This window comes from Pleurodeles waltl, chromosome 2_2 (assembly GCF_031143425.1).
Source record: "Pleurodeles waltl isolate 20211129_DDA chromosome 2_2, aPleWal1.hap1.20221129, whole genome shotgun sequence".
Lineage (NCBI taxonomy): Eukaryota > Metazoa > Chordata > Amphibia > Caudata > Salamandridae > Pleurodeles > Pleurodeles waltl.
Window position 1 is genome coordinate 463,865,787 of NC_090439.1, and position 13,630 is coordinate 463,879,416.

A 13,630-nucleotide genomic window follows, 5' to 3' on the forward strand; every position below is an offset into this window, starting at 1 on the left:
GCGCTCATCTATGCGTCCTCTTTTATTGCCTGTATCGAATTGCACCGGTGGATTCACTTGAGGTTGGAAAGGGCAGTGAAGGCAAAGACTCGTGGACCCAGAAAGAATAGGTGGTCAAGCTGCTCGGGCCACTTGGCCAAACTTGTAATTCCTGCTGAACGGGTTGTCCTCCCATTGTTTGCACTTTCATTTAGGAGTCCATCATGGTTTCTAGCTAAATGTGAAAGCTGGAACAACAGTAAGCGACAACCGCCTACTTGCTTAATTAATGTTTTTTGCATTTATATTTTGCACTTGAACTCCATGCTGTTCTCTAGGTCCTTTTAAAGTAGCTTGACTCATTATTCGCTGGTTCTTTACTATTTAGAATATTCAGGTTCAGCTATCCCTGTGCGCTGTGATAGCTGTTTTTCCTCTCCCTTTCTCTCCCTCTCTCTTTTTTAATATAAACTGTTGACGCCATTCCCTCCCTATATTTCTAATCCATGTATCTGGTAAGTCTAAGGTAGACAAATTGATGGATGAAGCTGTGCCCTCTGCCATTTGAGCCGCAGCTCCCCCAGCAGGCCTATTACTCAGGGCAGAAAAAAAGATTCCATCCATGTTTAGCAGATCAACTAGTAAAAACGTAGTCCTGCTTCAAGTAGGTCAAACGTGCAGCCAGAAGTACAGCTCATGGCATTGGAAGTCACCAAGAATGCATCGGAGCCTACTCTGGGAAGTCATAACAAAATGTGAAGGAGGCAAACTGGAGCAGTGTATGTATGTATGTATGTATGTAGTGTTCTTTAAAGAGGGGAGTCTTCAAATTGTTCCTAAATTGCTGTATGTTATGGTGGCCCTGATAAATACTGGGTTCATAAATGGAAATGGGCTGATGTCCTGCTGTTTTTTTCATTTTTAGACTTCTTAGTTTGCAGTCCCAGTGTGTCCTGGTTGGTGGTGTGCGGATATCCACCAAAGCAACAGTAAAAGTGAAAGGGAATCAATCTAGCCCAGAGGCTGAATTTGTATCCAATAGAGGAGCATAGAAGCCTTTTCCCTGTACTGTGACAGGGACCTAAAAGTCACAGCAGCTCTAAGTGGAACCACTCTCAGTATCTTCCCCATTTTCATCTCCTCCATCGATGGACTCCAGCATACCTATTCATGCAATCCTGGATCGTAGCATTAGAAGAACAGGCGGAAAGTCACACTAAAGGCCCAGCGTTTAAGGACCTAACACAAAATAATTTGCCCACTTATAATGCCTCAATGATATTCTCCCCAGCCGTGTTCGTAGGCAAAATGGGAATACGACTTGTAAATAGGAAGGGGTGTTCCCCTTCCTATTGGCGATTCGCATTGCGATGCAGAATTGCTTTGTGACCGCAAACGTGGTCGCAAAGCAATTCGCAGTTAGCACCCATTATGACGGGCTGCAGTAAAAAAAAAATGCTTTATTAAAAAGCAGTAACAGACATGGTGGTCTGCTGTCTCCAGCAGGCCACCATCCCTGTGAGTGCAGCGAATCGCAAGGGGGTCGCCAATTGTGACCCACCTCATTAATATTAATGAGGTGGGTCTTTGTGACCCCTTTGCGATTCGCAGATGGTGTCAGGGACACCATCCTGCATATGGGTTTGCGACTCGCAATTTGCGAGTCGAAAACCCAAACTTACCTACATCTGGCCCCAAAATTCAGGCCTTGGCTTGTTTTCCATTGAAGATAAAAGGAAGGAAAAGGACCAGGGCTGGCTGGTGAATTTTAAAAGTGGTGGGGCATAAAAGTTGTTTACAACTTTGATAGAGGGAGTTAGTCCAAGTGACCCAAAGAGGGTTCAAGGGGGAGAGTTCTCTGTGCCCCACGAACTTCTTAAGATGTTGAGTGCAACATTATGCATTTTAAAACATTTTGGAGAAGAAGTTAAATAAAAGGTAGAAGATTAAATATAGGGTTTTTCACAGAATTTAAATTAAATTTCCAGCCCACATCACTCTGATGACATGATTATCTTAAATTATTTTACATGGGGCAAAATTGGTGCATATATATATAGATATACATATATATATATATATATATATATGTATATATATATATATATATTGCACTTTTACGGCTGCTAATGTAGTATTAAAAAAAGTAGTGAATTGATTTTGTTCTCAAACTTGTCCCTCATTAAGTGGAGCAAAAGTATTCATTGTGTTACCTGTTAGGCAATAAGTGAAAATAGTGCAAGTCAGAGACTTTCTTGCACTAGTGCAAAGGTTAATATAATATAGCTGATGCTAAAACGGGAGCCAAAGGCGCCATCGCTTTTACGTAAGAAGAAAAAATTATGGAAAATATTTTTGCCTCATTTTTTGCACTAATGTCACACCGAAATTTGTGATGCATCTACAAATTAAATGTAGGAAAAATGCATACATCTCTACTCTGGATAAGCATTACATGGTAGTATTTACAGTGTTCACCAGAAACATTATGGGCAATAATATGGTTAAAACACGATTGTGGTAAATGGAAAAGGTAGTGCGCACTTTTCTGCTCAGTTGTAAGTAAGATCAACTAAATTGGACATTGGAGACATGCCTTTTTCACTTACTAATATGCAACTTAAGCAACAAGCAGAAACAGCAATTAACTAGCTGTTTGTTTTTAGCTGGATTCATTGTAGGCTTACCTTCCCATAAACTAAGTTTGTATAATCAATTATCTGGAGGGTCTGCAGACACTCAAGCGCAGTTCTTGGCTCCTGCTTCAAGGCAAAGTTAAATATTTATATCCTATATCCTATATCCAAAAAATTAGTTCGTTCTAGTGGCACCAGTCCTGTGGACAGGATCATGGCACACAAACTTTGCTCTGCCCCATCCTTCCATATCATTGGGGTCAGCGTTGCAATGTAAAAAGGAAAGGTCCCACAGCACAGCCAAAACGAAGAGGACAAATCATTACAGTTGCTTGAAAATGAAGCACCACAATGATTGGCTGCCCATCCCGCCCATGTTCCGCCTGTTGCATGCACTCTGTAGGAAAGCTAGAATCCTCTTAGAGAGCCCATTCAGCCAATCAAAATGCTGCTGTCATGCTAATTATTTATTGTAGCAAAGTACCATATTGCCTGGCATGTTACCCCCATTTTTACATGTATGTAAGTTTGTTTCTGCATGTCTCACTGGCATCCTGCTAGCCAGGACCCCAGTGCTCATCGTTTGTGGCCTTAATGTGTATACCTGTGTAGTGACTGTGTCATTGAGGCTCTGCTAACCAGAACCTCAGTGCTTATGCTCTCTATGCCTTTATATTTGTAACTGTAGGCTAGTGACTACTTTTAGCAATTTCAATTGGCACACTGGGACACTCTTATAATTCCATAATATATGGTACCTAGGTACCCAGGGTATTGGGGTTCCAGGAGATACCTATGGGCTGCAGCATTTCTTTTGTCACCCATAGGGAGCTCAGACAACCCTTTACACAGGACTGCCACTGCAGCCTGAGTGAAATGACCCACATGTTATTTCACAGCCATTTTCACTGCACTTAAGTAACTTAGAAGTCACCTAGATGTCTAACCTTCACTTGCTGAAGGTTAGGTGCAAAGTTACTAAGTGTGAGGGCACCATTGCACTAGCAAAGGTGCCCCCACATAGTTCCGGGCCATTTCCCCAGACTTTGTGAGTGCGGGCACACCATTACACGTGTGCACTACATATAGGTCAATACCTATATGTAGCTTCACAATGGTAACTCTGAATATGGCCATGTAATATATCTAAGATCATGGAATTGTCCCCCCCATTCCAAATCTGGTATTGGGAAGCCAATTCCATGCATCCCCGGGGCACAACTATGGATCCCGGGTACTGCCAAAACAGCTCTCTGGGGTTTTCTCTGCAGCTACTGCTGCTGCCACCCCACAGACAGGGTTCTGCCCTCCTGGGGGGTGAAAAAATAATTTCCTCTGTGTTACACCCTTTCTCCCTTTGAAAATAGGTGTTAAAGGCTGGGGAGGGGTAGCCTCTCCAAGCTTCTGGAAATGCTTTGAGGAACACAGATGGTGCCCTTCATGCATAAGCCAGTCTACACCGGTTTAGGGAACCCCCAGTCCCTGCTGTGGTACGAAACTGGACAAAGGAAAGGGGAATGACCACTCCCCTGTGCATCACCACCCCAGGGGTGGTGCCCAGAGCTCCTCCAGTGTGTCCCAGACCTCTGCCATCTTGTTTCCAGAGGTGTGAGGGCAATCTGGAGGCCTCTGAGTGGCCAGTGCCAGCAGGTGACGTCAGAGACCCCTCCTGATGGGTGCTTCAGGGGCTTTTCCTCAGATAACTTCTTGCAAGAATTCACCAGAGTTCCTCTGCACTTTGACTTCTGCCAAGGATCGACCGCTGAGTGCTCCAGGATGCCTGCGAAACTGCAAAAAAGTAGCCAGAAGACTACCAGCGACATTGTAGCTCCTAATCCTGCCGGCTTTCTCGACTGTTTCCTGGTGGTGCATGCTCTGGGGGCTGCCTGCCTTCACTCTGCACTGGAAGCCTCGAAGAAATCTCCTGTGGGTCGATGGAATATTCCCCCTGCTTCAGCAGACACCAAACTTCAGCTTCACCGGTACGCTGGGACCCCTCTCATCCTGACGAGCCTGGTCTCTGGAACACAGGTGGTGGACACAAGTGACCCAGACTGTCCAGTGGTCCAACAGTCCAAATTTGGAGGAGGTAAGTCCTTGCCTCCCCTCTCCAGACAGTAATCCTGTGCACCGCGTGAACTGCAGCTACAAGGGCTTCTGTGCACATTTCCATGAAATCCTGCATGCACAGCTGAGCCTAGGTCCCCAGCACTGTGTCCTGCAATGCTCAGCTCCCTGAGTTGGTCTCCAGTGTCGTGGGACATCCTTTTGCAGTGTTGAGATGACCGCTGTGTTCAGACTTCTTGAACCCATGTTCAAGGACTTCTGTGGGTGCTTCCTGCTTGTGCGTGGGCTCTCTATATTGCTGAGGGCCCCCTCTGTCTCCTCTCTCAAGTGGCTACATCCTGGTCCTTTCTGGGCCCGGGCAGCAACCTTTTTCTCTAACCGTGACTCTTGCAGCTAGCAAGGCTTGTTTTTGGTATTTTGCCAAGGAAACAACTCTGCATCCTCCAGCACGCCGTGGGACATCTTCTGCACAAAACAAAAGTTACTAGCACCTTCCATTGTTGCAGAATCTTCAGCTTCTTCCAACCGGAGGCAGACATTTTTTACCTTCATCCGGAGTTTAGTGGGCTCCTGCCCCCCCGGACACTTTTGCGACTCTTGAGCTTGGTCCCCTTCTTTTGCAGGTCCTCAGGTCCAGGAATCCGTCTTCAGTGCTTTGCAGTCTGTTGTGGTCTTTGCAAAATCCCTTATCACGACTTTAGTGTGTTTCTGGGGAAATAGTAGTACTTTACTCCTACTTTCCAGGGTCTTGGGGTGGGTTATCTTGGACACCCTTAGTGTTTTCTTACACTCCCAGTGACCCTCTGCACACTACATTAGCCTAGGGGTACATTCATGGTTCTCATTCCACTTTCTTAGTATATGTTTTATGTTGCCCCTAGGCCTATTGCATCCTATTGTATTCTACAGTGTTTGCTCTACTTTCTGACTGTTTTACTTACCTGATTTGGTCTTTTGTGTATATTTTGTGTATTTTACTGACCTCCTAAGGGAGTATATCCTCTGAGATATTTTTGGCACATAAATAAAGTACCTTTATCTTTAGTAACCCTGAGTATTGTCTGTCTTATGATACAATATCTATATGATATAAGTGGTATAGTGGGAGCTTTGCATGTCCTCTAGTCCAGCCTTGGCTGCTATGCTATAGCTACTTCTATCTGCCTAAGCTGCTAGAACACTACTACTCTACTAATCAGGGATAACTGAACCTGGCACAAGGTGTAAGTACCATTGGTACCCTCTATAAGCCAGGCCAGCCTCCTACATTCAATGAAATAGCACTAGAGCAACATTAGGTGTTTCCATGCAACACCCATGGATTTTGATGCATTCCCATTCTTACAAGAACAAGATGTGTCTCCCCCAAAGAGGCACAATGAGGAGAAATATCTGTATTTCTCCTTGTTTTTTCCACTTTTTATGCATGTTGCATTCTGTGGCACCCATAGAAAGCAGAAAATGCCTTTCAGGATTGTTTTTGTAGAGGAAGGTGCCCCTTTCTGCGCAAAAACAATCCTGTATGCAATGCAGACCCCCTTGCACAAAGGTGGCGCCAGTGCAGGGGGAAAGAACAGGAATGAGCCATACTGGATAACTACATCACATTGCTGCCCTTTATCTGTGATGAAGGGCAGCACAGCAAGGTGACTTGCTGCACTTTCCTGCACCACAAAACCTGTACATCTGGGCCTCACTACTTGTAAAACAATATTGAAGAATTTGCAGCATTAATAACTTACCTTAATTAAGAAAAAAAATCCCACCTAAAGTTAAATAATTTCGATTTTTTTATTACGTATTAAAATTTATTACAAAATATGAATATAGTTAGTGTAAGGTAATTTAATTCTTTGTAATAGAAATTGATGTCAGTAATGTTACATTTTACAAATAAAAATGTATGAGAAAATGTGAAAATAAAATAATAAATATGTTCTATTAATGGACATTACTTCTCTCTAATTAAACAGATTTGCATTTTAAATAGTTTAAATCATTTCACTTATTTTGACATTACTTCCTATGATGTTTTACTTTAAGTCCCTGCCACCATTATTTTATATGGGAGAATGTTGCAGTACCTGGTGGCTGAAGCATAATTCAGCTGTGAGCAGCTGGAGTACATTCACAACAGTTTTGGGCCCTTTTGAGGTTGAAGCCTACCAGACACACAGCTGTTTCTGGGGACATCTTGAAAGCTTCCCTTGGAATGCATTCCACCCATTGTTTACCATTGCCATTGTGGTTTGTAACTCACATTTCTTGTTTTCTATTTGCTGGCTTTATTTGTTTTAGGCTGTCCAGCCTGAGTTCATCCCTTTCCTTTCCCAAACACTAACTGTATTCTTCCACCAGTACTGACTTTCTTTAAAGTTTGTTCTTATCTTGTCACACTTGCTGTGCATACAAAGACAGAGCTCAAACATCAAACTCTGTCTTCCAGGGAGATTGGCCTTTACTTTTCTTTCTCTGACTTCAAAGTGAAAGGATTTATGTGACGATCATTCTGGCTACTCAGGGTGTGCTGTACAATGTAATTTGTTTTCTAGCACCAAACAAAATGTAATTGTCTGTAATTGAACTGTGCAAATACTTCAGAATGTAGAAAGGACAAATCAATCACATGTTTTGGTAATTCTGAAGTAAGGTGGAAACAAATATTTTAATACAATCAAAAGAAATCCATATCATAATCGTTTGTGCGCTGTAAACTTTTAACAGTAAAACTGTATGTCTGTGTAAACGTAATGGGCATTTCAATTGAAGATGTGTTGTCCGTAGTGGAAGTGCACTACCACACCATGCATCCCCTACCCTACTCTCCTCTACTCTTATCTCTTAACCACTCCATGCCAGTGAACGCTACTCTGCACCTCTCCACTCTACGCCACTTCACTCAATACCTCTCTACTCTACTCTTTGCTAATGCACTCTACCCCACACTACTCTACTATGCATCACTGCACATTGCTCCACTGCAGTCTATGCCAATCCACTCTAATCTACTCTGCATCACTGCACTCTAGGATGCTGCAATCTACAACAATTCACTCTACTCTGAAATAATGTACTCTATGCCACTGCACTCAAGACTAATCAAGGCAACTCCGCACCATCCCACACTAAGCCACTCCACTCTACACCACTGAAATATACCTTGTGCCCCTCCACTAAACTCTACCTGACAACACTTTACTTCACTCTATTCTACACCGCTGCATTCTATGTGACTGCACTCGACACCACTGTGCTCTACACCACTTTACTCACAATCAATACACTCTATGTCGTTGCACTGTACGCCAATCTACTTTGCACCAATGCACTAGGTGCCACTATACTCCATCTGCAACACTCTACACCACTGCACACTATGCACCTTTACTCTGCACCACTCTACACCAATGCACTATACACCACTCTACTCTACACCACTGCACGCTACTACACTCTACTCTGCAACACTGCACTCTCTGCCACTGAAATTTACGGCACTCTACTTTGTGCCACTGCACTCTATTTTGCACCACTATACTCTACACCACTCTACTGCACTCTGTGCCACTACTCTATACGCAATTACATTCTACCCCAATCCACTTCATGCCTCTTAATCTACTGTGCCCCACTGCACTATATGACACTACACTCTACATCACTTAACTCTATGCCTCTCTACTCAGCACCACTCTACTCTTTGCAGTGCATTCTACCTCCCTTAACTATTCACCCCTGCACTCTTTGCCACTGCATCACTGTACCCAACACCACTTTACTGTGCACCACTATACTATAAACCAATGCACTCTATGCCACTGCACCTTATGCCAATGTACTCTATGCCACTGCACTTTATAACGCTGCACTCTGACACACTACTCTCCAAGACTACACTGTCTCCCACTGAACTCAGCAATAGTCTATTCTGCATCACTGCACTCTATTCCACTGGACTCTGCGCCACAAAACTCTACTCTGCACCACTCAACTCTATGCCACTCTACTTCACTCCATGCTGCTGCACTCTACACCACTCTACTCTATGCAACTGCACTCTATGTCACTCTACTCAACACCTCTACACTGTACCCTGCAGCACTCCACTAAACACCTCTTAACTCTATTCTGAAAAAAATCAACTCTACGCAACTGCACTCTATGCCACTCTACTCTACTCTGCACCACTCTACTATATGCCATTACACTCTATGCGAAAGCAATCTGCTTTGCACTGTAGTGTAGCCATTTTTTAATATAGCTTCATGTGTATTAGCTTAACATATTAGGCCTCTGTGCACTTTGCCGTAGATGCATTTTATTAAACTTCGCACTGTTATTTTACAATAACCAGTTTTATGGTCTTGTTTTTATTTCATTCTATCACACTGTTTAGCTTAGTTCAGCACTGTGTTCTCAGACAATGCATTTTTGCTCACTCTGTGCTTCAGTCAAGGCTACAGTCTGATAGATTGCCAGAAACGTGGTAGAAGTTTAGTCTCTAGTGTTACATCCTTACGTAGGGACATTTTCTTAGAACATCCGCGTGTTAGTTATAAAAACACCTTCTAGTCCTAGTACACGTCAGAGGGAGATTCCGACCAGGAACCTACAACTAGATGCTGACTGCCTGGTTGCAGATGCTGATGCAGAATACAGGCCTTTGCTCAGGTATGAGGGTTGATGTCCTCCTGGGGGAACCTGAAAGGCAGGCTTAGAGCTTTGCATGCTGTGCTCAGGCTATAACTTAGAGAGAATCTAATCTAGTTGCACTATGATAGCCTTATTCTTGTGCTTCACTCTCATCGTTACTATTTTAATCCTACTGTGTTGTGTAGTTCTGGTTATTGCAGCTCACGCTTTGCTAACCAAAATGCAGTCGTTTTATTAAACCAATCTTTAAAACTTAAACTGCCTTTGTCATTTATATATGAGACAGCACTGTGTATGAGAGAACCGGTTGTGACCTGAGTGACCACGACTTCCCTGGGAAGTACTAAGATGTCATGTGCTCGGCTGCCCAATTGTCTCTTCCCTCTGGGAGAGATGAGGCACTGCTAGTTAGCCAGAGGTAAATCCGGATTAAGGGAGACAAGGGTCCCTCACCGTGGGTCAGACTTAGTCCCCCACACTGTGAATGATCTTGCCGCTCAAAATCCAGTAGTCTCATTAGGATAATGAGAGCCTATGCGACATGGCTCCGCCAACGTTTGGTCAAGCTCTAATTTTCTGGTCCACCGGCATATCTCGGTCTCATATCATATAACGATCCCTCAGTTCCATTTACAGAGACGTCCGTGGTACTGAGGATTTTCACCACTGCCGTATAGGTAACCGTATTAACAGCAGGTGGTTGTTCAAGCTTGAACCTTAGAAGGAAATAACTCGTCTTGGTGTGCCTTCTCTGAATTCTTGGTGCCTTTTTGATGGCGAATCCCCAGGTTGTACACATAGCTCTTAACATGAGACAATCGCTCACAGCACATTTGCTAGCACACAGCTTTACGGCCCAGGGTGGTCCAGTCACGTTTGTGGTGGACACCCTCGCAGCCTATAGAACAGAACTTTTTTACTCTTGGGTCACATTTCCAGCAGTTGATGGGAACACAAATACATTCCATACATATACAGTAGCGAACGCGCCTGGACAATACAGGGCGTACGCATATTTAGAGATACCTCTATCTTATCAAGAACATAATAATTGGCTTGATGGCGCCTTACCCCATTCAATATTACCAGTAAGGTTAGGTCCACTAAGTAATGATGGTCCTACCTGGCCTTTATTGGCCACATATACACCACATCCTGTGGCTGCAAATATAGCAGTGGCTGAGGTTCAACGCTTATATACTGACTTAACAGCAATATATAGACGATTAGTACAATTTGTAATGCAGACACTAAATACAAACATAGCGCGTGGAGCACCAGCACAATCACACGCAGTAACACCATGTATAAATCAGGTGACTGTACACTCTATTATGGGTAAGGTCCCAGCAAAACGAGAGGAGACTCTATTTTGGCTGGCACAAAAAATGTATACGCTGGAGGCGGTATTTCCCCATACGGGACCTCAGGACAAACATAGAATATTAACTATGTGTTTACCCTTTGGGATGGTTCCCAAAGTGGAACATTGTAATATATGGGGCACAGTGTTTGCTGCGCTCTATACAACAACACACGGTACAACAACACGAGCCAACCTACCGGAAGTGCTTAAATAAATTCAAGATGAATACGGGGCTGCCCCGGCCTTAGATTTAGGAATGCAAATGATGGACAACTTTGCCACGGTTTCTTCAATAATCCTAAGCAATCTTTAAGAGGAAGCAGTTGCACTTGCAGTGCGCATGCGTCTTTGTGACGTTCTGCAACAAGATCAGGAGCGGGAACTGCCTAAAATAATAGCGGAAACATATTCCAGTATTGGTCGAGATGGCCTAGGGGCTAGACGACAAAAACCTCAATTTCAGGGAAAAATTAATAAAGATAATACTAAACAGCAACCTGAGGGTAATACGAAGAGCTGGGAGATAAAACAACAAACACCTAAAAAAGAAAGGGGAGAATCTCCACGTACGGAGACCCCGCAGAATAGGTATAATCTCAGAAATAGAGAGAATATTAAAACGCCTGTTAGATATCAATATACTGATACACGCCAATCTCGTTCCTTTCAGGACTCATCGGAAAAGAGAAATGAGAAAGGTGTGCGATCAGAGCGGAGAACAGAGTACGTGAAACCCAGACAGGAATTACAACGCTCTTCAGAGGTTTCTGTCAAGAAGGAAGAGAAACCGGTACAACAAAAACAACAGTTTAAAAAGAAATAAGTGGCAGCGGTCTCAGTTAGACATGCCACTCAGAGGGTTCTCTTGAAGAACAAGAAATGGGCTCTAGCACTGCTAGACAGTGCGGCAGAGGTCACAATAGTTCGCTGGAATCTTCTAGAGCATCTGGAGGTGAAAGCAACTGATGACTTCATACAGGTAGAAACAGCAGATATGCGTGTCTCCGAACCCGATAGGGTGTATTAAGTAACTTTACAATTGGAAGGAGACATTGAACGCACTATACACGCAATCTTCTGGGATCGTGTAGTTAAGATATATGACATTTTGCTGGCCGAACAAGATTGGCCGCCTGATTTTGTCCACACCTGCCCAGTTGGGGAGGGGGTTATTAAACCTTCCTTTTCACCCCTTGTTCCAGAGGAACTCGCTGAGTCCTATTCCATAAAATGGGCTCTCGCACAGGCACCTGCGTTATATAGAAATCACATAGGGTGGGACAGGGATTCTCCATATCATGTAATTCCCATTAAAGGTGAACCTCAGCCATAACCGCAGTATCCCATAAAACATGAAGCAAGGGCACCGGTGAGAGAAATACTTACACAATTAGAATACCAGGGGGTAATTGAACCCTGTGTCTCACCAATGAATAATCCCTTATTTCCTGTAGCAAAACCGGACCATTCATATAGAATAGTCTTAGACTACAGACATTTAAACGGACATACACGTACATATGCTATACAAAATTCACATAGCACTGCACTAATGAGCAACATTGTGCAGAAAAAATATAAAACGACTTTGGATATCTCAAATGGATTCTTCTGCCAGAATATAGCTCCTGAAAGCCTGGATTTAACCACCTTTAGCGCACTAGGCTTCCAGAAAAAATTCTGTTGTTTGCCTCAGGGGTATGAGAACAGCCCAGGACTGTTTGCAGCTCGTGTGACTGCTATTTTGCACAAGTTAGACCCTGAAGCGTTGTCATATGTGGATGATATATATCTCATGGATGATGAGTTGCTACAACATTTAAGATGGGTAGCCTGCATTGTTGTAGGGTTTGCCGAAATTGGCTACAAATTTAACTTTAAAAAGTCAAAAATTGCCTTCCTTAGCGTCCTGTTCTTGGGATATGAGCTGTCGAATGAAGGGAAGAGCCTAGCGCCACAATTCTTCGAGAAGTGTGCACAATTGCAACCACCAAATACGATTAAGAAACTCCAGTCATTGTTGGGTTTTCTGAATTTTGGCAGAACATATATTCCTGATTATGCTACGTGCATAAAGTCTTTATATGAATTAATACGGCCTGATTTTTCGAGCAAATTTTGGACAATAGAACATACACATACTCTTCGAGAGTTACAAGCAGCGAAACATCTACACACACGGGACAATAAGACACATTTGGTCATCAGGGTGATAGCTGGGGCCATTGGGTTTACTTATGTCACATTTAATGAAGGTGAGACAGTCCCAATAGCATACAAGTCACACTTGTATTCCGCTGCTGAACAACGATTTGCACCCACAGAGAAAATTCTCACTGCTGTACAGATGCTGTTATTAAAGAGGGACCTCTGGCCCAGGGAAAACGCATTATTGTTGTTTCTCCTATTCCGGCCCTTGAGGCTTTTACAAAAACAAGCGTCCCGAACGCAAAAGCACTCCACCCAAGATGGATACAATGGGCCACGTCCTTGACAGCCACTGATGTAGATTATACTTTTGACCCAAATTTACAAACTCAGGAATTTCTACAATATGAAGTTGAATATCCAGTTCGCGCTGACAAATTGCCTATTGATCAATATCGGGTAGTCATGTACACCGATGGCTCTGCGCAACCAGCGATTGGAACAAAACATCAATATTCTGCTGCATGTGCGGTTCTGAGCGGCTAAATGGAGGGGGAGAGATTCTGCCCCCAACATACTTATACCCAGACCTTAGGAGATTGTACAGCACAATTGGCTGAGCTAAAAGATCTACTAATGTCACTAGCACATACGGATCTGACACAGTTCACACTGATTGTTTGTGATTCGTATTACTGCGTCCAGTCTTTTAATGAATACTTGCATTACTGGCACTTGAATGGGTTCAGAGATTCAAAAGGCAACACCATTAAACACAGAC

The 13,630-nt window shown here is 43.5% G+C and overlaps 1 protein-coding gene across 1 annotated transcript in view; it reads right to left on the bottom strand.

The window, feature by feature from the left end:
• Positions 1 to 13,630, bottom strand: part of ADGRE1 (adhesion G protein-coupled receptor E1) — a 675,746-nt gene that overhangs the window by 181,137 nt on the left and 480,979 nt on the right. The gene's annotated exons all lie outside the window — the stretch shown is intronic.